Raw genomic sequence first — 27,637 nt, forward strand, 5'->3', positions numbered from 1 at the left:
GTACACGCTCAAATCTCAACAAATAAATATTTCTCTTGACACATGGCAAATTTTCGGTGTGAAAATATATAAATAATAGTGTAAACACTGGATTATTGATAACGCCTATTTTGTCATACATTATTCACTCACAAAGTATGATAACAAGTAAATTAAACTTGTTTGATAGAGCATCTCATTCAGATCTTGATGTCCATTCATTTCTGCATCTAACCTTTTGTTCTAGATCTCCGAAGTTAACTGAAATAACAGTGGTTGAAAATGAGATATATAACGACAGTATGAATGTAATTTCAGGATTTTAAACATACATCTTGTAAATTCTTTTATTCTTCTACTTTTACTTTTTCAGTCATTTTACTGCGGTCATACTGGAGCACCGCCTCGAAGGGTTTTAGTCGAACAAATCGTCCCCAGGACTTATATTTTAAAGTCTAGTACTTATTCTATTATCCCCTTCTTGGCGAACCGCTAAGTTACGAGGACGTAAACTCACTCACACACACCACGCACACACTAACACATATATATAGTCGACGGGCTTCTTTTCAGTTTCCGTCTACCAAATCCACCCACAAGGCTTTAATCGTCCCGAAGCCATAGTAGAGAACACTTGCCTAAGGTACATATGGTTGGGAAGCAAGCTTCTTACCACATAGCCACGCTTGCGCTTATGTATACAAAACATTCTGCACTTTGCTAGCTCTACATGCTATGTATTACGAATAATTTAATAGAATCTGCAAACACTAATAATTTTTAAAGTTCTAATCTTGAGTCAGTTGTGCATTTAGTCTGTTGTGTTGATAATAAGATAACCAACGTTATTAGATACCTGCCAACGAGGTTATTGAAATGGAATTGATTAACAGTGGCCCAGAATATGCTGAAACAATACTCACTGTGTGGTAAATTCGGTAAATTCGGTTTAGTACCATTAATTAATATCTTTCTTGCAAGCTGCTGTTTATGACAAACTTTACCTGTTATACATCCCAAATCCACATAATGTTTTCAATTAGGTATCAGGCGTACATTTAAACGATTATAGTCACGCCCTTTTCAGGAAAATTCTGGTTGTATGTTTAAGCTATTTATTATTCTTTCTTTGGTGCATGATATCGCCATATGCAGCATAGAATTTTTATGTCGTAAGTCAATCAGACGCTTAACTTATACGTTATCTCATTCTGTCAATTACATTATCTCTCTCACTGTGGTATATAAGAATGCCAATTATTCATTTTCATTTAAATTCTGGGTTGCGTCAAATTAGCTCACCGCATAAACTTGGAGAACTTTTGTACATTTACTGATTCGCTTATAGTAAGAATATGCAAAATGTGTGATAGTGACTCATTTCAATTCAAAACCCCAGTATTGCGAGATTGGCATTTAAATCTTAGCTAGCATAAATACACTAACCAATATGGTTACTAATATAGGCATCAATGTGATTCACGTCAATAAATTCATGCTACCATGTTCAGAGATCAAATCGAATACATCGAATGTAGAAATTAAAATCAGAACTGGGGAGCTTCCCTCTATGGGCTCAAGTACTAACTCACCTTTGAAAAATACGATAAAGTTGGAAATTTAGTCACACAAAATCTCCATAAGTTCACTGCAGGCTGTAAACATGTATGCGTGAGACAACTTTAACAAAACTCATTTCATATAGATTCATATCAATTGATATCCTTCCTTTCTAAGCCTACAGGGGAAATATAGTTGAGATGAAGGAAATTATGCACAACAAAAGTCAGTAATATGTGGCTTAAGGCTGCAATTAGAGATTAGCAGTCGCAGAAATTCTGGCGATGATTAGTGATGCGTGATCTCTCACATGTGCAATATATTAAAACATTGCTGTACCGGTGTTAATCTATAATTAACTAATTACTTATTACGTAGAACTTTTTGTCTCTGTTCCAAATGTTTTTTTTTTTTTACAAATGCGCATATACACTCATAATAAGTATTTATATACTGGTAATCTTCTGCTTTAGTCACTAGACTGCATCAATGCTAGTGCACCATGCTGTTAAGCAGTGAAGCACACAAATGCAAGTACATGCATACGCACACTTTCTTACAAATATATAAAATATATATATATATATGTGTGTGTGTGTGAGTACGCATTGATATCTGCATAGTTTTCGCCTACAGAATATCCTCACCAACCACAGGTCGGATACGGGCTATAGTATAACGCATTAGCCTAAACTGACGAGTAGTAGGGCCGAACTTGATATCACGTGCTTAAGAGACTGCATCTCGTACACAAATGTGAACCATAAAATGTCTCATCCTTATGCATGCACACACATATACATGAAGCACATGACCAGAATTTTTCTAAGAAGGGCGGGATTATAATCGTTTAAATGTATGCCCGATACCTGATTGAGATCATTATGTGGATTCTGGGTGTATAAAAGGTAAAGTTTATCATCAGAGGTGTCATCAAGTATAAGCTTGGTGATGTACTTAAGCTATTTATTATTCTTTCATATGCAGCATAGAATTTTTATGCCGTAAGTCAATCAGACGCTTAGATTATACGTTACTTCATTTTGTCGACTACATTATCTCTCCCATTGTGGTGTATAAGAATGCTAATTATTCATTTTCAATTAAATTCTGGCTTGAGAAGCAATGCGCGTCAAATTACCTCAAAGCATTTTTTGTCTGATTGATTTTGAAAGCATGCAACTGGGGGATTTGCTAAAATGTATTATGTGTTGAAGATTAGCGTTCTATTATTTTTGTACTTTTAATTTCGGTGGATATATTTTTTCAGTTTCTAAGTCAATCCACCCAAAGATTTTCGCCAAACACTATTCTTGGGAAGGTCATAAGTGTAGAGTCGCAGACTTCTCCTCCATAGGGCCCTAACAGAAGCGACCGTAATTGTACTTAGCGGCTGGTTTCCCAAGCGTGACCAACTGAGATTCTTGGTCAACGAGCGCCGCACCATGTCGATGTATACATACAATGTCCCTCTGCCTATCTATCTATCTATCTATCTATCTATCTATCTATCTATCTATCTATCTGTCTGTCTGTCTGTCTGTCTGTCTGTCTGTCTGTCTGTCTGTCTGTCTGTCTGTCTGTCTGTCCGTCCGTCCGTCTGTCTGTCTGTCTGTCTGTCTGTCTGTCTGTCTGTCCGTCTGTCTGTCTGTCTGTCTGTCTGTAAAAAAAGGAGATGACAAAAGAATAAAAGATAATTTTATTGACTTCACTAGTAGATTATAAAGCGGAGACAGCTGTAAGTTAATGAAGTTGAGGAGATAATCATTAACAGTTTTGTCATCCCTTTTGTTATTACCGCGCTATACTTGACAAATTCTTCGTTCTGAATTAGTATCGCGATGCTTAAGCGATATATATATATATATATATATATATATATATATATATATATATATAGGGAGAATTCACAAAAAAAAAAGAAACAAAAGACGAAAACAGGTGGTGTAGACACCAAACAGATGTATTAGTTTAACGCTCGGGAAGTGAAAAAGTATTTAACGTTTCGAGCCTACGATCTGCCACAGAAAGGAACACAGAAAGAAACAAGGGGAGTAAATAAAGAATGTGCAGTGGCTAGCGATCTATCATGGCGAATATACATATTCGCACAAACACACATATATCTCCTTTTATATTATATTCTTCTAGGTAAAACGTAGAGATTTGGACAAAGAAGTTTCTACTGGACTACGTTGTAAACTTTAATTGGTAAGTCGAATGAGGAAAGGAACGTTCAATGATAAAAAAATAGGGAGAAGTCCGTTCGTAGATTGTAAACCAGGACTGAAATCTCGCCATTGCGTTCCTGTACATCACATAATGAACTACGTCTTGCTTGAAGAATCGTCTCGTTGTATAAGAAAACAATTTTCCTTACATGTATGGTTGGGCAATCACTGGCATTTATATTTTTCATTTGAATAATTTGTGTAATCTATTCGCTTTGTAGAAATGGTTGTTGGTTAACGAAACGTATTATTTTGCCGAGCAAGTAATAAGACTCGTGTGGAACAGTGGATAGATTCCATTATTCTTCCTCTGGTATTGTTTTTATTTGGCCAAAAACACATGGCATTGGTAATGTTATAAATGTAATACAAGACGTTACACGCCTTTATATTGTCGTTTGCTGCAGTAAAATTGCTACAGAGTCTGCTAAAGCAATATATGGGTCAGTACTACTCACCCGTATATACACATGTAAAAGATGTGTGGAAAAGGATGTAATATATCATTATATTTATATATAATGTATGCATAATTATATTGAATCGCTAAATTTGTGGAAAGATTTCGTCTCCATATACATCAGATGTTTCAGGGGTCATTTAGAAATTTCTAAATTTGTGACACAAATTTCTGTTGATACTTTTTTCTCGCCTATAGGTTAATCATTAGTAGATGGCTCACATCTCAAGACCTATAAATGTACCGGTTTGGTGACCATGGCGGTATGCAACATATGTCCAATATATACACCTTGCACTTTGTAAGTAAGACGCATCTGTACTACATAAAAGCTATCTGAAGGTTGAGCAACACGAATTAGTTATAAGCGGAAGGAAATTTGAGACACCCTGTATTCAGATGCACAGAAACGTACACTTACAATCACACATATACACATATACACATTATGTTTTGCTGAAAGCTTTTGTCTAATGTTTTGCTGAAAGCTTTTGTTTAATACACATGAGAAAATATGAAGGCAGCCATACATCTGACTGAGGAGCTGAATGCTGAGATTTTCTATTATCTTTCATTTTCTAGGCGAACACAAACACGCACAAACACACACAGACACACACACACACACACACACACACACGCGCATACACACACATATAAGATGCAATTTTCTATTCAATATTATAACTATTATAAGGTGGTGAGCTGGCAGAAACGTTAGCACTACGTTCTGAGTTCAAACTCCGCCGAGTTCGACTTTACCTTTCATCCTTTCGGGGTCGATAAATTAAGTTAAATTAAGATAAATTAAGCTTATTGGGGTTGATCTAATCGACTGGCTCCCTCCCCAAAAGTTTCGGGCCTTGTGCCTAAAGTAGAAAAGAAAGCCATAACTATTATTTTGACTTTTATACAGATATTCTGAAGCATTATTTTTGATATTAATATTTCAACTAAAAGCAGTAACTGGTTATTGTAAGACAGAAAGGAGTTTCGGTGTGCAACATTTGCTCATGTTTAGTTGGCTAACTGAAAAGTTAGGTACCTGTTCCTTCATTAAGTAACTGTTCTCTTCTATAGTAAGGTAACTGTTTTAACTGTTCTCTTATTTACTAATGCTCGAAAGATAAGCGAATAGAATACCTTACAATATTTCTTCCGGTTCTCTGCACTCGGATATTAAATCCTATTAAAGCTTACATTGTCTTGAAACACTTCTTGCGAAATACTCTCGTCGTTTACTCTCTATGTTTCCGTGTCTCTGTCTATCTGTACCTCTCTTCTCGCTCTCTGCTTTTCCTCTCCCCCTCTCTCTCTCGGAATTGGGTTCGTATAAGTGGTCCAGAAAAGTGTTTTTCCATCAAAGCTCCACTAATCATGTTTATGCACGGACAAGAAAGACAGACCTACAGTAAGCATTCCGTGCTGAACGCCTCCCATTGTATAAGAAAGAAACAAACAAACAAGTGTATGAGAGTAAATGATTTATTTGTTATTTCTGAAATTGAAAATATTCAGCCAATTTAAAACTTAGTGGAACATACATTTGCAAATGAAACACGTCGACAATCTATGAAAGAAAAATTCTATAATCACTGATTGTTTGATTGCTTCATTAGACATATCATAAGAGTTAACAAACATATTAACGTTTTTAAATATTTCTGCAAGATCCTCTTGTTTTTCTTCCATCTCCTTCCCATCAGCATGTGTGAATCATGGTGTTGTCACAGTTTGAGCCATAATCTAAAAACATGGAATCAGATGAAATGGTTTAAAAACACCTATGTTTTGTAAGGAAGACGTTACTTGTAAAAAACAGGAATATTTACATTACAAAGTATAAAAAAGTACATGTATTAGAAAGTATAAAATAAATACAGGCTTTAGAAATTATTAAACTACGGTAAAGATAAATAAATATGCGTGAATTCCATTTAAAATGACATTCTCGAAACATTGTTTTTTGTATGCAATAACGTATTTAAGAATATTTTAAATAAATAAACAGCTAACTTGAATTAGGTTCAACTGTAAGTTGGCCAAAGATAATATTGAATGATTCATATAAAAAACATGCACACATATGCACATGTACGTACACACATACATGGACACGTAAGCACATACACACAGGTACACATGCAGACATGCGCACATGCACTCATACAGACATACACATGCACACTCCACGTTTCCTTACAACTTGGCTTTGTTCTTTAACAATCATATTTCATCAGAAAAAAAGAAACTAAGTTACTGGTATTTTTATATATCATGTTGTAATGAGAGATGCAGTATGAGAGAAAAATAGAAAGGTATTCGAATACAAAAGAAAAAAAAAACGGCCAGGAATATAAACCAAAAGAAAATAGATGGTGAATAAAAGAATCGTTTCTGTGGTAAAGATCGGAGAAAACAGGATGTGGGAGTGCTATTATGAAGAAAATATGGTAATTGGAAGATGTGAAAGCGAACATTAAAATACAGAGAAAGTATGCCTTCCTGGGAGAAAACAAGAGAGAAAAGATGGTTATTAAGCACTAAATGATAAGGACAAAAAGTGAGAATAATCCTATAGCAGAAACAAGGATTCACAATAGGGATCTCAACAAAAGAAAAAAAAAACCTGAAAGAAACTAAAAAAATCACTGACATTTGAATATTCAGTATCACCCATCACCTTGTATAATTGGCTTCCAAGTTTGAAGAGTTTTTTGTGTTTTAAATAGGGGTAAATATCCGTTTCAATGCCAGTACTCTTCCAACAGCCTGCTGGTTGTGACTTGACTTATTTAGTAGTATCAAAGTAGGTAGTTGAGAGTAACAATGAAATCATCATAAATTGAGGGGTTTTCATGCTGAGAAGGTGAATGCAAACATACTGTAGTCTATATCATATTCGGAATAGGTCGTTTCACCATACCTAGCTAAATATTAGTCGAACACTGTGTCTCTAATGAGACACAAGTGGAACTCTGCGTGCACATTAACAGAACTGTAACGGTTTTGTTTAGCTATAAGATGGACGTCACAGATGCCATCTATGAGCAAAGACATTTCGGTAGTGACCATCCTGTCTTTTTTTTTATACATTATTATCGAATGACAAGTGTCCGTCCTTCTTAACACAGTATAGTTTAAGTCGAAGGAGGTTTGGCCTACATTTTTTATAGACAGAATAAACAAGTTCAGACCTCCGTGTGCTGGACTGCAGTGCATGTGTATTTGATGTTTAAGTTTCAAAACTAGAGGCTTTCTATCCATGATCATCCAATGCTGTTACAGGCATCTTAGATCACATCATACCAATTTTCTCTTTTCTGATTTTATAGTTGTGATTGAGGAATTATTGGCTCCTATTCTTTTAGCATGTGGTGCGACAATTATGACATATTTCAGGATATTTATTGCTTGCAAAATATAACTTCTATTTTTTTCAGCAATTTCTAGTAGTGGGCTCTTGGTGGTGTTTGCTGGCATTAATGTTCTTCTTATTGGAGCAGCAGCTCCCAGTTGTAGCTGTCGAGACCCTACAGCTTTCCCGCTTAACCAGGCGTGCATTATAAAATCCGTCGTATATGAGGCAGAAATTATAGTAATGCTACAGTAATAACCTAACCGAAGAGAGGAATTGCATCGTGTTATTCAAAGGCAACTTCGAAAGACGCTCAGCAAACCACTTATCTTCTTTCCGACACAAGGTCAAAATTAAATCCACTGTAATGGCTAGCCACGTATGAAGTTTGAAGACCAAATCTGCGCCAATCAAGTGGAAAGTTGTACAAAATCCATGCCATATGTTAAGAGATCAGTGGAGGCGCAATGGCCCAGTAGTTAGGGCAGCGGACTCGCGGTCATAGGATCACGGGTTCGATTCCCAGACCGAACGTTGTGAGTGTTTATTGAGCGAAAACACAAAGCTCCACGAGGCTCCGGCAGGGGATGGTGGTGAACCCTGCTGTACTCTTTCACCACAAATTTCTCTCACTCTTACTTCCTGTTTCTGTTGTGCCTGTAATTCAAAGGGTCAGCCTTGTCACACTGTGTCACGCTGAATATCCCCGAGAACTACGTTAAGGGTACACGTGTCTGTGGAGTGCTCAGCCACTTGCACGTTAATTTCACGAGCAGGCTGTTCCGTTGATCGGATCAACTGGAACCCTCTACGTCGTAAGCGACGAAGTACCAGCATGTTAATAGATCTAAGAAGTGCAAGTTAGGCTTAGCTGAAACATTGCGTATCCATCTTGGTTGTAATTCCACCGCACCGCTGAATTTCTCCCTTTTTCTTTTTCTTTCTTCTTCCGTTTTCTCCACCCTTCCTCTTTCTGCATTCACCTTCCTTTTTTCCCCGTGAATTCTCTTCTTCTATTGTTCTGATTTGTAACTTCAATAGGCCATGTGCTCAGAGCCTGGAGATTACTTAGAGACACTTGACGTTTTATAAAACGCTGGCTCATAACTACATACTATGTACATCAATATATATAAATTTTTATATATATATATATATATATATATATATATATATATATATATATATATATATATATATATTAATATAAAGGACAACAAAAGAAAGAAAGAGACCTCGATATTGTGTAAATAGAGGAATTTATCTGCAAAAATATGTGACACTTATTCGGTAGCCGTATCATGGCTACCGAAAAAGTGTCACATATTTTTACAGATAAATTCCTATACACACACACACACACACACACACACACACACACACACACACACACACACACACACACACTCTCACACACACACAGACACACACACAGACACACACACACACACACACACACACACACACACACACACACACACACACACACACACACACACACACACACACATATATATATATATATATATACGAGTTTTAGTTTAATAGGAACAAACAAATATTAAAAATATGAGAGTAGCGAATATGAAACTATTCAAGGCGTGGATATAGTAAGTAGCTCTAAGTATCCCGGCTTATTCAAAAACCCCGTTTCAAAACTTGGAGAATTCAACAACCTCCAAAGAAGAGCGAAGAGTAAACATTTGGTTATATAAGAATCTTTTTTATATGGGTGTTATATACTATTATATAAATTCAAGGTAATATCGAGAAAGGTGACTGTTTTGATATTGCATCTAAAGTTCTTCTTAAGCCTAAGCTTTTAAAGATGTTGTGCTTTACATTAATACTATCATAGTATGTGGATTCCGTATATTGAATATTGTTAATCTAGAGTCTCGATATAATCCTCCCTGAAACGTAGAATTGTATTCTTTAAGAACATCAATAACCTGGAACTCATATATTGGCATCAAAAGAATTTTGTTACTGCTGGTGACTGGGAGTATTTGATTGTTACTTTACTGGCTTCTAATTCTAATTCTAAATCTATGCTGTTTACAGTTCTAGAAAACTGTTTCTTCTTTTCTTGTAGAGTTGTAATAAACGCATAGTAGTAGTGGTTATCTTGTATAATTGTAGAAACTTCATAAATAACCTTATTAATTGTACCGTAGGTTCAATTTAATATTTATAACATAACAACCAATAAACCTGGCCGAAAATATTCGTCTAGTTTCCGAAGGAAATAATTTTCTAAGATTCTCTTATTAATTCTCCATACATCCGATTTAGTTGGATTCAGTCTCCTAATAAGTTGAATTCATTTGACATCTGCTGCGTTTCCGATCAGACAAATACATAGGCGTCTGTAGTTACCATGTTCAGTTCTATAAAGTTTGTTGAAGATATTTTTAATCCTGCGGTATAAATTTCTTTTAGAGACTACCTGTGATTCTTCTTAAGAAAATTCCTTCTTTAGGTGCCATGGCCAGAATGTAGGATACAGGCAATCATGTCCTGCCACAATTCTCTGTTCTTCGTTTTCTGTCATAATTCCACTTCTTGATTCTTAACGCTTCTCTTTTCCAACCAATTTGTCGAAGTTGGTATCGATATCATTCTTCTCCTTCCTCTGCTTCCTTTCCTTTCTATCATTTCAGTCCTCGCTAAATTTTCCAGGCCCTCTTTCCTCATCGCATGACCACAAATCTTAGTTGCTTGGCCCTTGTCTAACGAAGCAGTGTTCTATTTACTGCAGGAAATTGTTAGGTTATTTCTAATCAGATTATTGTACAAATTCTTGCTTTATATGTTAGAGTCTCCATTTTATCAGAATACACCTGTACAATTTGGGAATTGCAAAAGTCTTTTAGCATTTATTACTCCAAGATGTTGGAAAGTCTTAATTATTTCTACAATGATAATTTCCTAATTAAATGTGAAAAGATCATTCTCAGTGTTGTTGGGTGAAGAGCATGGTGGTGGCATTCAATTAACTTTAAATTTCAATTTATTTTAACAGAAGTCATTATCATCATTTTCATTCACGTCGTCATCGTAAATAATAATAATATTAATAACAGCAACAAGAAAATAATAATAATAATAATAATAATAATAATAATAATAATAATAATAATAATGATAATAATAATAGCAAAATAATAATAATTATAATAATAATAATGATAATAATAATAATAATAATAATTATTATTATTATTTCATTTATTTGGCCACCAGTAGACAATACAGTAAACGGGAACAGTTGGAATTTTACACAAAACAACGAGTATACATTTTAAACAATAACAATAATATCAATCAGGGAGAATATAACAATGAAAGTTCCCCAATAGGGGATAACCACCTGGAGTTGGCTCAGGTACCCCACCAATCCTGAACCACTCGACACTTTGAGGGCATTCGGAAGTGCACCCTTCTCCCTCTCAAATTCACTAGCCTACAGGCGCATTATTAGAGTAAATTCATTCACACGGGCAATTTTTGCTACATTCACCCACCTTTTAGCAAATGTACTGGGAACAGCACTTTCCTCTCCACCCTGATCTTCCTTTCCAAGTGAAATTTGAAAAGTTTGATGAAGAGAAAAGTGTCTGTCTTCAGTCCTTTCAACCTGGTCCACCATACAACCTCTTTCGCTACTGCTATCAGGCAGAGGAAAATTGCCTGCCCTACCAGGCTAGCGGAGTATTTGAAGGTGATGGAATCAAACATATACAACAGGTTTCTTTCAGTTTCTGTCTATCATATCTACTCACAAGGCTTTGGTCGGCAGGAGGCTATCGTAGCAGACACTTGCCGAAGGTTCTACACAGTGGGACTGAACCCAGAACCGTGTGGTTGGTAAGCAAGCTACTTTATTTCATTTTATTTGCCATACAGGCAGTATACAGAGTAGCTGCGGGTTGGGCAACACATTAATGAATGAAAATGAAATGACATAAAATGAATAGATGAGAGACAAAACCCAACGCCCGCCGATTGGGTTTTACTCGAAAACATTATCTTTTTTAAAAAATCAATATGAGGCTTTCTCTCTGTAAACAACAGACAAACTAGCGACGCATGCACTGTTCGTAAGCAAGCTACTCACCACACAGCAAGCTACTCACCACACAACAAGCTACTTATTTTATACATTGTTGTTAAGCAGGTTATGGGTCTCTAATTTTTTGTTCATTTGTTTCTGCATTTTTTGGAAGTAAAAATGTAACACCGTTACATTAAGTTGTTGCCAAATACTGTTGTAAAATTTTGTTAGCAGTTCATGACTGTTTGGGAAGGGAATCAACCAGAATTTTGTCTCAACCAGAATTTTATCCTTTCCTGAAGACTTTCATTTGCTTGGCTTCTTGGGGGCAGATCTTAAATCCTTTGCCGTTATTATTATCATTATCATTATCATCATCATCATTATTATTATTATTATTATTATTATTATTATTATTATTATTATTATTATTATCCTCATCATTACTATCATTATGGTCATATCAATTGAAGCATTGAAGTGTCCTCCTTATTTCTTTTTAATAAGCAGGCTAATTTTCTGTATATATAAATTAAAATATTAACGGTAATGATGTTTTGGAACTTTTTGTGGGGTCTCTTTTACAACTTGAAATATTTAAAAATATGGCTTAACTGTCTAGAAGTGATACTATACGCAGACATTTTTGATCTTCATCAAAAACATTAAGAGAACTGCTATTTAATTAAGTACTGAATATTAAAATGTAGAGTTAATAATTATTTGCATATAAAAGCTGTGCTTGAACATGAATTCCAAATAAATTCACTCCTATCAAAAGTATTATATTATAGATGTACAGTTATATAATCTCCTAATATAAATAGCAAAGTGTCTCTTTTCCTTCTTCCTCTCTTCCTCTATTCGTTTGACCGTTCCTTTGTCAAGCGCATCGCAGGCAATTAACTGCTAAGATAATTTCCATATATTTCAGCAACTTATTACATTACTGGCTGGTCGATTTCATTACTGAATAACTGATTACTAAATGCACACGTGCGCACGCACACACACACACACACAACCACACACACACACACACACACACCCACACACACACACACACACACACACAATTGTATTTAGGTTTTATTTATTAGATCATAAAGAAAAAAAATATAATTTATACAATTGCTTTAAATATAGCTTTCCACAAGTAGTTAATAAAATTGAACATGTATCCTCCATGGATTTTTCACTAGTATTTATATATATTCACCAATGTCAAAAACGTTTCAAAGAAAAGAGCAGTAAATTATGTACAGTTTTCCAGAATGTGCATATATACTCCATTAGTATCCATATCCAAATATAAAAAAAAAGTTTGCTTAATAAAAATTGTGTGAGAGCTAAACAAAATAAACTAAATGGGCCATCACATGATTCAGCTGACTTGAATAATTTAAACATGAAGTAAAACAACTTTGAAGTATTAAAAATGTATGTGCATTAATTTTAGAATTAAGTAAATAAATGTACTTACATGTGGGAAATTATAAAATTTTTAAAACAAAACTATATATTTAAATTTAATCTGACTAGAGCTGTACGGTGGAGTAGATTTAAATTTCATAAATATGCTAGACGTGTATTAAAGAAATATTTTAGGAATAACAAAGTGGGGGTGGAAGATAGAGTCACAGATCAGTAATCTAAATGAATTATGAAATAATTAGAGAAAATGTGAATATAAGAAAATTTGACATTAAAAAAAATTCAGATAGATGCTGTACAAAATAAGCATATAAAGCATGGAGAAATGAAATAGATAAATGAATTAAAATAATTGGAAGACATAAAAGAGAGGAAAAGAAGGAATTTTCTTTTAAAACAATAGATGAAGGAGTAAAAAATATGGTACATGTTTCCTTTAACATGTTTGACTCTATAAACAGATTTTATAGAGTCAAAAGAGTTTCAAATATTGAGTAAAGTCAGGTTACCAGCTGATACTCATGAATAACATCCCATAAACTTACAGATAGCATTATTTTCATCAGACCTGGGGTGTGATTCAGTTTGAATAATAGATAAGTTGGTATGAAATTTAAAGTGTATGTATGTATGTATGTATGTACGACGAAATACCCAAGATGCAGATAAGATAGAGATTTTTATTTATTTACGGCCTCAAACATCTCAATACCTTGCGCTTTCTTGTTTCTCTCCATGAAATTCAATTGAATTCAGTTGTTGTCTTAAATTCATGCTTATTCATTTTCTAAGCTTCCTAAATTCATGCTACGTTATATTCTAATCACCCAGAATTCATTGCTCTTTTAAAAAATTACGATTTATGCATTGTTGTCTCTCAAATATTTAAAATCTACAATTAAGAGCCCTCTCTACTCGCTGGCGGTACCTACCCACCACCACTACCCATTTTCCTTTATTCAAAAATTCTTATCGCTCCTTAAAATTATGGCTTTTAAGTGTTGATTTCTCAGCCCAAGAATTACAGCGTGATGTGCTGCTTGACTGGTCCCCCCTCTCCCTCTCTCTCTCTCTCTCTCTCTCTCTCTCTCTTTATATATATATATGATGATGATGATGATGATCTTTTCTCCCGCCATGCCTCTGTCTACCCCTCCATCCCCCTTCGTAGTTTTTCCTTTAAGGTCTTCAGGTTCTGGCTATATATAAATGAGAAACCCATTCTAAATTATCTCGCTGACGTACTACGACGAAATACCCAAGATGCAGATAAGATAGAGATTTTTATTTATTTACGGCCTCAAACATCTCAATACCTTGCGCTTTCTTGTTTCTCCCCATGAAATTCAATTGAATTCAGTTGTTGTCTTAAATTCATGCTTATTCATTTTCTAAGCTTCCTAAATTCATGCTACGTTATATTCTAATCACCCAGAATTCATTGCTCTTTTAAAAAATTACGATTTATGCATTGTTGTCTCTCAAATATTTAAAATCTACAATTAAGAGCCCTCTCTACTCGCTGGCGGTAACCCGCCCTCCCACCCCCTCCACCGGAAGTTCATTCGTCTGTCATCCCTCTGTCATCCCACCCCCTCCACCGGAAGTTCATTCCTCTGTCATCCCACCCCCTCCACCGGAAGTTCATTCCTCTGCCATCCCACCCCCTCCACCGGAAGTTCATTCCTCTGTCATCCCACCCCCTCCACCGGAAGTTCATTCCTCTGCCATCCCACCCCCTCAACCGGAAGTTCATTCCTCTGTCATCCCACCCCCTCCACCGGAAGTTCATTCCTCTGTCATCCCACCCCCTCCACCGGAAGTTCATTCCTCTGCCATCCCACCCCCTCCACCGGAAGTTCATTCCTCTGTCATCCCACCCCCTCCACCGGAAGTTCATTCCTCTGCCATCCCACCCCTCCACCGGAAGTTCATTCCTCTGTCATCCCACCCCCTCCACCGGAAGTTCATTCCTCTGTCATCCCGCCCCCTCCACCGGAAGTTCATCCCTTTGTCATCCTGTCAACCTCGGCTGTCTCCCGGAACCCATCTAGTGGCCTTGGCCATCCTCTCCCCTACCTTTGGGTAGCGCATTAAGGTTGAGAAATGTTTGCAGGTTGTAGGTAATGTTTTGCTTATGAATTCTTCCAATTGCAAGTTTTCTTTTCAGGTACACGACACTGCTTTTCCTCTTCCCAGGCTACAGGCCCACACCCCCAACACCCATACTGTTAGGATTGGCACTCTCAACGTCGGCACGCTGAAAGGTAGATCTGGTGAAATTGTTGAGATGCTTGAACGGAGATGCGTAGATATGTGCTGCATCCAGGAAGTAAGATGGAGAGGAGGTTCTGCAAGGTTCCTCACAGGCAAAGAACACAGGTACAAGATTTTCTGGGCAGGGAACACTGACGGGGTCGGGGGCGTAGGAATACTTCTAGCGGAGAAATGGGTGGATAAGGTAATCGAGGTCGTTAGAGTAAGTGACAGAGTACTTAAGATCAGACTAGTGCTTCATCATAGATTAGCTACTGTCATCTCAGCCTATGCACCTCAACCTGGGCTACCAGATGGTCTGAAAGACCAATTCTATGACACCCTCTTGCAAACTACCTCGTCGACGAGTGACAGGGACCTTCTCTTTGTGGCTGGAGACTTCAACGGTCATGTCGGACGTCGTGCTGGGGGCTTCCATGGCATACATGGAGGCTATGGCTTCGGTTCCCGCAACGAGGAGGGAACCAGACTGCTGGAGTTCTGTGATGCAACCAATCTTATGGTCTGCAATACCAACTTCAGGAAACCTGCCAGTCACCTAGTCACCTACCGCTCCGGCAGACACTCTAGCCAAATCGACTACATCCTCGCCAGAAATAGGGAAAGAGGGCGGCTTATAAATGCCAAAACCTACCCTGGCGAAGAATGTACCCCACAACATAGATTAGTAGTTAGCGACTTTGGGATCAAGGCAAAATGGGTGCCCAGAATTAGACAGGCTTGGAGAAGAAGGGTGTGGAAGCTTAAAGACCCTGCAAACGGACAGAGACTTAGAGACAAGTTACTTGAAGCATTTAACGAAATAGAAGGGGATATAGCATCATACAACGTGGAAGACAATTGGAGATTTCTGCGGGACAACCTGTTGAAAGCCACCGACCAGATTTGTGGGTGGTGTAAGGTCCCCTCCCAACCCAGAGTAACGTGGTGGTGGAACAAGGAGGTAGACAGGGCTATTAGACAAAAGAAACAAGCTTGGAAGGACTGGAAGAACGGTGGTAGCAGGGAATTGTACCAATGTGCCAGAAGGGAGGCTAGGCGACAGGTTTATTTAGCCAGAGGGGAAGCAGATAAGGAAAGATTTGCCAATGTTCTGCGCCGTGAGGACCAAAGACTCGAGGTATTTCGGGTTGCAAGACAGTGTAGGAGAGAGAATAGTGATGTTGTAGGAGAGAAATGTGTTCGCATGGATGATGGTACGCTTGCATTAAATGAGGATGCAAAGAAAGAGGTCTGGAGATGCCACTACGATAGATTGCTTAATAAAGAGAATGAATGGGAGAAAGAGAGCCTGCCTTATGTCGACCCAATAGAGGGACCAGCTATCCGAGTTGATAGAACCAGGGTAGATAAAGCAATTAAGAGTATGAAGACCGGGAAAGCCCCCGGCCCATCAGGAATCACTGCAGAGATGCTCAAAATATCTGGCAGTGTTGGCTATAGCCTAGTCACCCGTATTACGAACCAGGTGATACACGAAGGAGTCATACCCTATGACTGGTGTAGCAGCATCATAGTCAACTGCTACAAAGGTAAAGGGGACGCTTTAGATACAAATAATTACAGAGGCATCAAGCTGTTAGATCAGGTTATGAAAGTTACAGAGAGGGTCATAGCCCAACTAATTAGGGAGCGAATCAATTTAGATGAGATGCAGTTTGGGTTCGTGCCAGGTAAAAGCACTACTGATGCCTTATTTCTAGTGAGACAGTTGCAAGAGAAATACCTAGCCAAGGATAAACCTCTGTACCTGGCTTTCGTTGACATGGAGAAAGCCTTTGACAGGGTCCCCCGATCCCTTATCTGGTGGTCAATGAGGAAACTTGGGATAGAAGAATGGCTAGTGAGAGCTGTGCGAGCCATGTACAGAGATGCGGCCAGTAAGGTGAGGGTTGGAAATGAGTACAGCAATGAATTCCGGGTAGAGGTAGGGGTCCACCAAGGTTCCGTCCTCAGCCCCCTATTATTTACCATAGTCCTCCAGGCAATCACAGAGGAGTTCAAGACAGGTTGCCCCTGGGAGCTCCTCTATGCTGATGACCTTGCCCTAATTGCGGAGTCACTATCAGAACTAGAGGAGAAGTTTCAGGTGTGGAAGCAAGGTCTAGAACTGAAGGGCCTTAGAGTCAACCTAGCTAAAACCAAAATCCTAATAAGTAGGAAGGTAGATAAAACACAAACCCCTTCAGGTAGATGGCCCTGCTCAGTATGTAGAAAAGGAGTAGGTAGTAACTCTATAAGATGTACCCGGTGCAAGCTATGGACACATAAGAGGTGCAGCAACATCAAAGGCAGGTTAACTAGCAAGTTAGTTTTTGTTTGTGGCAGATGTTCAGGTGCAATAAAGACTGCAAACAAACAGGAAACAACTTCTATCTCATTCCAGGGTGAAAAACTAGAGGTAGTCGATAGCTTCCGCTATCTGGGCGACCAAGTTAGTAGTGGGGGTGGGTGCGCTGAAAGTGTAGCTGCTAGAATAAGAATAGCCTGGGCAAAGTTTAGAGAGCTCTTACCCCTGCTGGCGACAAAGGGACTCTCACTCAGAGTAAAAGGCAGACTGTATGACGCATGCGTACGAACAACCATGCTACATGGCAGTGAAACATGGGCTGTAACTGCTGAGGACATACGTAAGCTCGCAAGGAATGAAGCCAGTATGCTCCGTTGGATGTGTAATGTCAATGTGAATACCCGTCAGAGTGTAAGTATCTTGAGAGAAAAGCTGAACATTAGAAGCATCAGTTGTGGCGTGCAAGAGAGACGATTGCGCTGGTATGGACATGTGGTGAGAATGGAGGAGGATAGCTGCGTGAAAAAGTGCCACACCCTAACAGTTGAGGGAACCCGTGGAAGAGGTAGGCCCAGGAAGACCTGGGCTGAGGTGGTGAGGCAAGACCTTCGTACATTGGGCCTCACCGAGGCGATGACTACGGACCGAGACCTTTGGAAATGGGCTGTGCGTGAGAAGACCCGGCAAGCCAAGTAAGATCGTTGCCAGTGCCCCTGGACTGGTTCTTGTGCGGGTGGCACATGAGATGCACCATTTTGAGCGTGGCCGTTGCCAGTACCGCCTGACTGGCTCCTGTAGGATTTTCGAGCGAGATCGTTGCCAGTGCCCCTGGACTGGCTTGTGCGGGTGGCACATAAAAGACACCATTTCGAGCGTGGCCGTTTTCGTGCGGGTGACACGTAAAAGCACCCACTACACTCTCTGAGTGGTTGGCGTTAGGAAGGGCATCCAGCTGTAGAAACTCTGCCAAATCAGACTGGAGCCTGGTGTTGCCATCCGGTTTCACCAGTCCTCAGTCAAATCGTCCAACCCATGCTAGCATGGAAAGCGGACGTTAAACGATGATGATGATGATGATGATATGAGTAGATTCACGATGTTTTGAGAAAATGTACGAAATTTACTTGTCACGTACAAATATATTCCTGTCATTCCAGTCTTTCGATACAAATTTACCAATATGACAGCTGACACCTATCAATACTCAAACACGAGTCCTTTAAAGTATATATGTACTAATATAGCAGGTAACAATAAACAAAATGCAATCATGCCGCGCCACTTTCCGTCCTTACGTCAGTGAAGTAACTGCTGATTTTGCAATCAACAATGCATTGACACTAGACAATGTTAGATAGAAACTGTGCAGCGAGAAACTAAGGCGGCGAACTGGCAGAAACATCAGCACGCCGGGCGAAATGCTTAGCTGTATTTCGTCTGCCGCTACGTTCTGAGTTCAAATCCCACAGAAGTCGACTTTGCCTTTCATCCTTTCGGGGTCGATTAAATAAGTACCAGTTACGCACTGGGGTTGATATAATCGACTTAATCTGTTTGTCTATCCTTGTTTGTCCCCTTTATGTTTAGCCCCTTGTGGGCAGTAAAGAAATTAGAAACTGTGCAGAGGCACATTGTATCTATATTTAATTTTCTTTCTTTCTTTCTTTCTATCTATCTATCTATCTAAAATATATATATATATATATATGTGTGTGTGTGTGAGTGCGCGTGAGCTACGTTTTGATTGGGTACTTACTTGGATACGAGACTGTGTTAACGCATACCCATATAAGACTAGTAAGGTGTTGTATTACATCTATTAACATGATTACATAATTTTTCAATTTAACAAATAATGATCAATAAAATATTTACATAATTACCAGACAGAAATATGTGTTGGCATAATGCAATCAACGAATATAGAGAAGGCGATAGCTAGCGTGGTAAAATTGTGGAAGGAAGCATATGTATACATATATATAGATAGATATATAGATTATAATCAGGGTGTTGAATGATTACAACAACAGTCTGCTAGAAATAGACCCCAAATGGTCTAGGAACCACTTAGAATATTACCCCACTACATTTGGGGTCTACTTCTAGCAGACTGGTGTTGTATTCATTCAAAACCCTTATTATAATTTTAATATAAATGAACCATTATGGTATCTTAGTAAGTCAGCCACAGATAAATAATTAAATAATGACTTAATCCTTATTACGTATATATATATATACAAAAATAAGAGGAATGACCAGCAAAAGTGGACTCCTATATGCTAGAAATAGATGCCGAATCATCTAACCACGAAAAAAATATATTTAGTATTTTTTCATTTGTCTTGCCCTTTTACAGTCTGTTGTGTCGCTAAATTTTTACTGAGAACATATATTTTTTTCGTCGTTAGATGATTCGGCATCTATTTCTAGCATATAGGAGTCCACTTTTGCTGGTCATTCTTCTTATTTTTGTATGTAATATAATTTTAATCTTCGGATATTTTAATATGCTAGACCACTGGTTTTAATTGATTAATATCAATTTCTACCCTCATTAATAAATATATATATATATAAATATGTGTGTGTAGTAGTAGGAATCCGTCGGTCCCGAGAGGTCATGGATCTGCGCTCGAAGGAATCGTTTCAGCTGCTGATGGTGGTGCAGCGTCAGTTGTTACTACACAAGCCCACACGGGGAGTGAGAGTCTCGCATATAGCGACTGCATTTGAAGGAGCTCTCTGCCGGTGCTGCTGGGTTTGCCTTCCGTCGAGTGCGCTTTTCTTTGATCGCGAGTTTCTGTTTTTTCTTTTGCTTGCTCCATCCCCTTTCGCAGTATTTGTCTCCAGTGTGGGTGATTATTTGCAACTTCCTACCATCTCAAGCCGTCCAGATTAAGCGACTTCATATTCGTCATACAGACGTCATTGAAGTAAAGATGAGGTCGCACTTGTGCACTTAGGCCGGTGGCCAATTTCCCAGTACAAGAGGTCATTTGGGATACTCCCGTCCGACGTTGAGACGCCGCTGCTGTCTGAGTACAGGTTGCACGTCTCACTGTCGTAACTAGCGTTCAAAGAACTCACGCCTTATAGACAGCGATCTTGGTGTTAGCAGCCACTTTTTTGTTTTCCCAGACTCTCTTTGTGAGTCTGGCAAACGTGGAGGTTGCTAGTGCGATTCGCCTGCTGATCGCAGGGTCCAGGGAAAGGTTATCAGCGATGGTAGGGCCGAAATATACGAATTCACAGACTACCTCCAGCTTGTAGCTGTTGCTGCTGATGGTGCTGGTGAGAGGCGGTGCTTGGCACTTTGGCCCATTATATATATACATATATCATTTAGAGTAAAAAACCCACAATTATTGAATTCATCCATGAAAATCCACAATCACATATAGAAAACTTTAATAAATAAATGCACTAAAAAGACCTATAATAAAAATAAAAAAGTATAAAGTAATAATTATTACTATTTTGATATTTATTACTTTGTACTTTTTTGATTTTTATTATAGGTCTTTTTAGTGTATTTACTTATCAAATCGTTCTATATGTGATTGTGGATTTTCATGGATGAATTCAATAATTGTATTTCTTTCTCTCTCTCTCTATATATATTATATATTGTGAAATTTAATTTAAATTTAATTTTGATAAATTAAATTGAATCATTCCCTGTAAATTTGGATTTTTATCCCTAATACTATCATATATAGATATATAAATATATAATACATTAAAAGTGAAGTTCAGTCTTACTTGCTTGCAATGTTAAACAGCCAAACTGGCGCATAATGGGAAAATACTTTGAAAGTAAATAGCCCCTGAAATGTGAATGCAAACCGAATAAAACAAGTTTCGCGCAAATCAGATCAGTAGTTATTGAGATATTCGCGGTTTTTGGGTATAAATATCCAAAACGGTGCATAATGGGAAAATACTCCGAAAATAACTAGTACTTTAAAGCAATGAAACTCCGAGCAACGCCCGGCACTTCTACTAGTATGTATATAAATATGAAAACTCTCTGGTCTCTCTCTTAACCGGTCTCTTGTCCGACTTACCCTCTGACTATTGCTCACATGTAATTACAGGTCTTTTCTAGATTGGAGGGCCATCCGACTGGACGTCATCTTTCTCGCCTCGCGACATTTATTTTCTCTTCGAAACGCCGGTGTTAAAATGGGGGTAGCTGATGAAGGAAAATGTTCTCTATGTGGCTTGTGTGTTTTCTGTACTCTGGTTATTATTATTTTCTTGTCTACATTTTGTTTGCAATGTCGTGTACCCAGATATGCACCTATATATACAGGTAGACGTAGGTATGCACATACCTGTACGTATATATGCATATACTCATTTATTATTTGTTTTATATATATATATATATATATATATATATATATATATATATATATATATATATATATATATATATATATATATATATATATATATATATATATATATATATATGTATATATATATATGTATGTATTTATGTCTGTGTGTGTATGTTTGTGTGTCTGTGTTTGTCGTCCTCTAACATCGCTTGACAACCGATGCTGGTGCATTTACATCCCTATAATCTAGCGGTTCAGCAAAAATGTATGATAGAATACGTACAAAGCTTACAAAGAATAAGTTCTGGGGTCGATTTGCTCGATTAAGGCCGTGCTTCAGCATGACAGCAGTCAAAACGACTGAAAGAAGTAAAGGATAAAAGAATGCATACATACATACGTATATACACACACACACACACACGTACACGTACACACACACACACACACACACACACACACACACACATATATAAATAGTTATTGGACAATAGCCACATTTCCGCCATGCTTGGTATCATTTTAGTCGATTATATCACTGAAGTTTAGCAGTGTGGCAATATTCATATGTTTTAGTTATCACTAAGTTTCATATATATATATATATATATATATATATATATATATATATATATATATATATATATATATATATATATATATATGTATATATATATGTATGTGTGTGTTTGTGCGTGTGTGTGTGCGTGTGAGTGTGCGAATTTACATATATATATATATATATATATATATATATATATATATATATACACACACATGTACATATATATTTATATACATGCAAACACACAATTACGTACATATTCGAGGCCAATTGGCTTGTATGATAACCACCATAGGTGGTCCACTTCGTCTGGATTCTTCCTTTATCACATTCTCGATTTATCATTTACGTCCATGCTAATCCTCTACACGCTATCTACTATCTAAATTTAGAAGAATGATAGTGATCGAAATATCGTCAGTTTTTCAAATTCTCTGACGGCTCCCTCGTGTAAACTAATGTATGTAGGTATGTATATGTACACACACACATATATATATATATATATATACTCATATTGATACATATATATATAGTTATGTATGATGTGTTTCATATATTATTTGCAGTTCGCAGGCATGTTGCGGGTTTGCTTTTTAAGATGCTCGTTCACTGGACCTCAGTCAAACTTGGCAACGCCTTGTGCAAGTCTGATAGCCTCTGTTTGATCAATGTTTTATAAATTATTTTGCTCAACAGAGTGAGTGTATAAGCCTGTCACTTACACACACGTGCATGCACTCATATATATATACACACACGAGCATATACACATGTGTATACGTATATATGTCTATATATCAATCTATGTGTGAGTGTGTGTGTGTGTGTGTGTGTGTGTGTGTGTGTAGATAGATGGATGTAGATATATAGAAAGTGAGAGAGAGGAGAGTGAGAGACAGCGAGAGATAGTGCACTCAAACTGATATTGAAAAATTATATTCTTACATAACTCCATTCATTTCCGTGCTTTTGACATGGCTATAGGTGCTGTTTTAACATCATACAGTTGTTTGCAATCAATTTCTGTTAATCAATCAATTAATTAATAAAACAGTCATTCTCTTCTGATCGTAAAATCTGTTTATCCCAAGGTAGCTAATGTCTAAAAACAATATAATTTATAATGCCTCGGTCGGGAATGTGTGTATTACTCTTTTGGCGATTCTGCCGCAACATTCCAGCCAGATTATATTATCACATTCCCTTTTTCATATACAAACGAAACGAGAACTACACGCCGTTTATTTCAGTTTATATAAGTTCAAGTGGAAAAGTGGAAGAATATAAGCTAGTCTATTTCATGGGGTCATTACAGGTAGTATTGTTTCTAATAGTGGGGCGGTTGGAGTTGTAATTTGTTCTTGCTAGAGGCGTTTAAATTACTCAGTGGTAAATCATGAACTTACCTGGGTGGAAATAAATAAAGTAAATGCCTTAGTTATATCATTAGAAAATCTTCCTCTTCCTTCTTCATTTATCAAGTATATAATATACCATGTACTCATTTCCTAACCGATTTTAAGTCTTCGATGTTTAATTATTGCACTTAACGTAATGTAGTTTAATATTTTATTTACTCGAATTAACTTTAACTGTTGTAAACATATGTTTCAAAATAAATAAAGAGTCGAATTATTAACATAAATTTTACACACTTACTTTGCACTCAGTTGACCTTCTCTCGGTCACTTTCCCGCTTGTTTCAGTTAATTTACATTCATTTCCACTGCAGACGGGTCAGCAAAAACAGCTGTTAGACACCAACTGTCTTCTCTAAGCTATATTCTCACTGAAAAACGTATTCTAACACTTGATGACAACATCTCCAGCACTGTGAATCTGGCAAGGATATAATAAATCAGCAGAAGTGATCTAATATGTCTGTTGTCTACAGTTCTATTTCCATAAAGTTATTGTAGAAAATTCTAAAAAGCTAGCGTTAACATTTTGATGCACTGAAGAGAATGACCGGTGGCAATGTGCTCCATTCATTAATAGATCGATTCTGAGTATGAACATCCCGTAAGGGAATAAAGTCATGTCAGTATTGATAAATCTTTTATTTATCGTCTGTTTCCTATTATATATTGTGATTAATGCACTAAGATATCAATTAGTTGGGGCATAGCGTCCGATTTGCAGTTTGTAGATATAACAGCATGCACCTAACCCACATAGATTACTATAATCATCAATGAACAATCTTAGATTTATCGCCAAATGTACTAGCTAAGTTATGGATCTGGATCTCTTTAATCCCTATCTTCCTCCATTATATATATATATATATATATATATATATATATATATATATATATATCAAGCAGGATAAATTGAATTAAGGCTATGAGTTTAGCGTAGTCCTGAGACGTTGAAGCCTTTCATTTTTCCTGAGCACCAGACTGAAACACCTGCTTTGTTGTTCCCTTACCTGTCACTGTCTTCTGATTTTTGCTAATATATATATATGTACACACACACACACACACACACACACACACACACACACACACACACACACACACACACGCACGCACACACACACACACACACACACACAATATTTCACCAAAGTGATTAAAAACCCTAGAGTTTCGTGGCATGCCATGAAACTCGAGTTTTACTAACTTTGATTATGACGTCCGTTCGGTTTTTGTCTGTCCCTCTCTGAACGGGCACATGTTAGATACTTTACATTTTTACGTAGTTCGATGCGAACTTGCGACGACACAGATTGTATTTTGTATGTTAGGGATTACCCTGGAAAATGGAGAACATAAGTGAACATTATGAAAACCTTATGCTGCTTTATTTGAAAAAAGGCAATAAAGCGATGGGAACTTGCAAGAGGATATGCATCATGCATGGAGAAGACGCTGTGACGGAAAGTATACGTGGGAAGAAATGAAATTTTATTACCCTCCAAGGGCTGGCTCGCAAGAATACAAGCCTCCTCCGGGGTGTCAAATAGCAACCAAATCGTTGCATATCCGACACCCCGGGCAATAAACTGCACAGTTCGCATATAGTCTCTTAACTCCTTTTCAATTTCCTGCTTGGAGAAGACGGCAATGGCGTCGAGAAATTTCGAGTACGTTCTCAACACCACCGTCTTCTCCCCTTGCTGTTTAAGCCACTCTTTGGGTGGGATAATCTCCCACTCCAAAGCAGTGTTTTTCTTGTTGTTTTTAAACAAAAAGACAGTTCACAGAGATGGTTAAAAAAAACTTTGAAGTAAACAGAAGAGAAAACAGTTCAGGAAAAACAAAACAAAAAGACACGATGAACACACTTTTCCGGCCACAGGTACTCCTGGCCCAAACTGGAACTTGGTTGCAACAGCAAAACCAGGTACTCTGAAGCAGGATCTACAGCAAACCAGGTACTCCAAGGCAGGAATTTTAGCAAACCAGGTACAGAAACAATATTTTGGTGGCGAGATACGCCCACCAAAACAAACCAAAAAAATTTTAACTCACTAAAAAGTGAGTAAAACTAGACTCACCTCAGGCAGAAAAAATGTCTCGAGTTCAGCAGAGGTTTATTAAAAATAACACAAATCCCCACCGAACTCGAAAAAGAAAAAGTCCTACCTGTAGCGAGTCTCTTTTTTTCCCCTCTTATTCACGCAGTTCAAAGCGACTTTACAACTGTAAATTGGTAGCAACATCAAAACCAGGCACTCCGCAGCAGGTACTCCAATGCAAGAATTACAGCACAGGAATAATACTTTGGTTTCAAGATACGCCCACCAAAATACACAAACTTTTTGCTGGCGAGATACGCCAACCAAAATAAAAATTTAACTCACTAAAAAGTGAGTACAATTAGATTCACCACAGGCAGACAAAAATGTTTAGAGTTCAGCAGGTATAAAAAATAACACAACAATAAATCCCCAACGAACTAAAAAAACAAAAAGTCTTACCAGTAGCCAGTCTCTTTTATTTCTCTTCTTCACGCAGCTCAAAGGAACGTGACATTCACAGAAGCGGTAGCCGACAACTGACGGCGCATCCGTCGAGAGTAAGCAAGCGACTTACCACATAGCCACTCCTGCGCCCTTATGTCATATTCTTTTATTCTCTTACTTGTTTTAGTCATTTGACATCAGGACTTATTTTTGAAGCCTAGTACTTATTCTATCGGCGTCATTTACCGAACCGGTAAGATACGGGGACGTAAACACACCAACAGCGGTTGTCAAGCGGTGATGTGGGCAGAAACACAGACCCTAAGGCACACATAGATATATACATATACATACGAGGATCTTCTTTCAGTTTTCGCCTACCAAATCCACTAACAACGCTTTGGTCGGCCTAAGGCTATAGTAGAAGAAACTTGGTCAAGGTGCCACGCAGCGGGACTGAACCCGGAACCATGTGGTTGGTAAGCAAGCTTCTTACCACAAGAAAATCTTTCAGTAGAAAACAGATAATTTATCTTACATATATCACATAGAAGGTGATAACATTACCATCCTATTATTTTGACATTACATTGCCTTCATACATTTACGTTTACGGAAACCATATCAGTCACGTATACAAATGGCGGAATGCTATTCTTAGATTGTCTCAATGTCTTAGTACCTCAGCAATATAATTTACACGCACGCATACACACACACACGCACGTACGCACGCACAGAGAGAGAGAGAGAGAGAGAGAGAGAGAGAGAGAGAGAGAGAGAGAAAGAGAGACACACACATACACACTCCACAAACATATATGCGTGTAGGAGTGTGTAAATATGTCTGTGTGAGCAGCTGTATGTCAGTATAGGTTAGCGTATTTAGAACTGTATATCTGCTTGTATTTGTATCTATACAAGGGTATGACTAGTTTAGCAAAATAAATCACCGAAACGTCCTTTAAAAACTGTAAAATGAGATAAGGTTTCTGTGACAAACAATACATTGATTATCAGGGTATCGTAGAGATTAATATTTAACGCCACACTTGTGCGACTGGCATTTTGTCTCCAGTTTATTTATTACTGTGTGGAGGCGCAATGGCCTAGTGGTTAGGGCAGTGGACTCGCGGTCATAGGATCGCGGTTTCGATT

At 37.6% G+C, this 27,637-nt stretch overlaps 1 protein-coding gene across 4 annotated transcripts in view; it reads left to right on the plus strand.

Moving 5' to 3' along the window:
- LOC106867458 (putative G protein-coupled receptor 139) overlaps window positions 1-27,637 on the plus strand; it is a 407,204-nt gene that overhangs the window by 238,143 nt on the left and 141,424 nt on the right. The window lies entirely within an intron of this gene.

This window comes from Octopus bimaculoides, chromosome 15 (genome assembly GCF_046866305.1).
Source record: "Octopus bimaculoides isolate indiv1 chromosome 15, ASM4686630v1, whole genome shotgun sequence".
Lineage (NCBI taxonomy): Eukaryota > Metazoa > Mollusca > Cephalopoda > Octopoda > Octopodidae > Octopus > Octopus bimaculoides.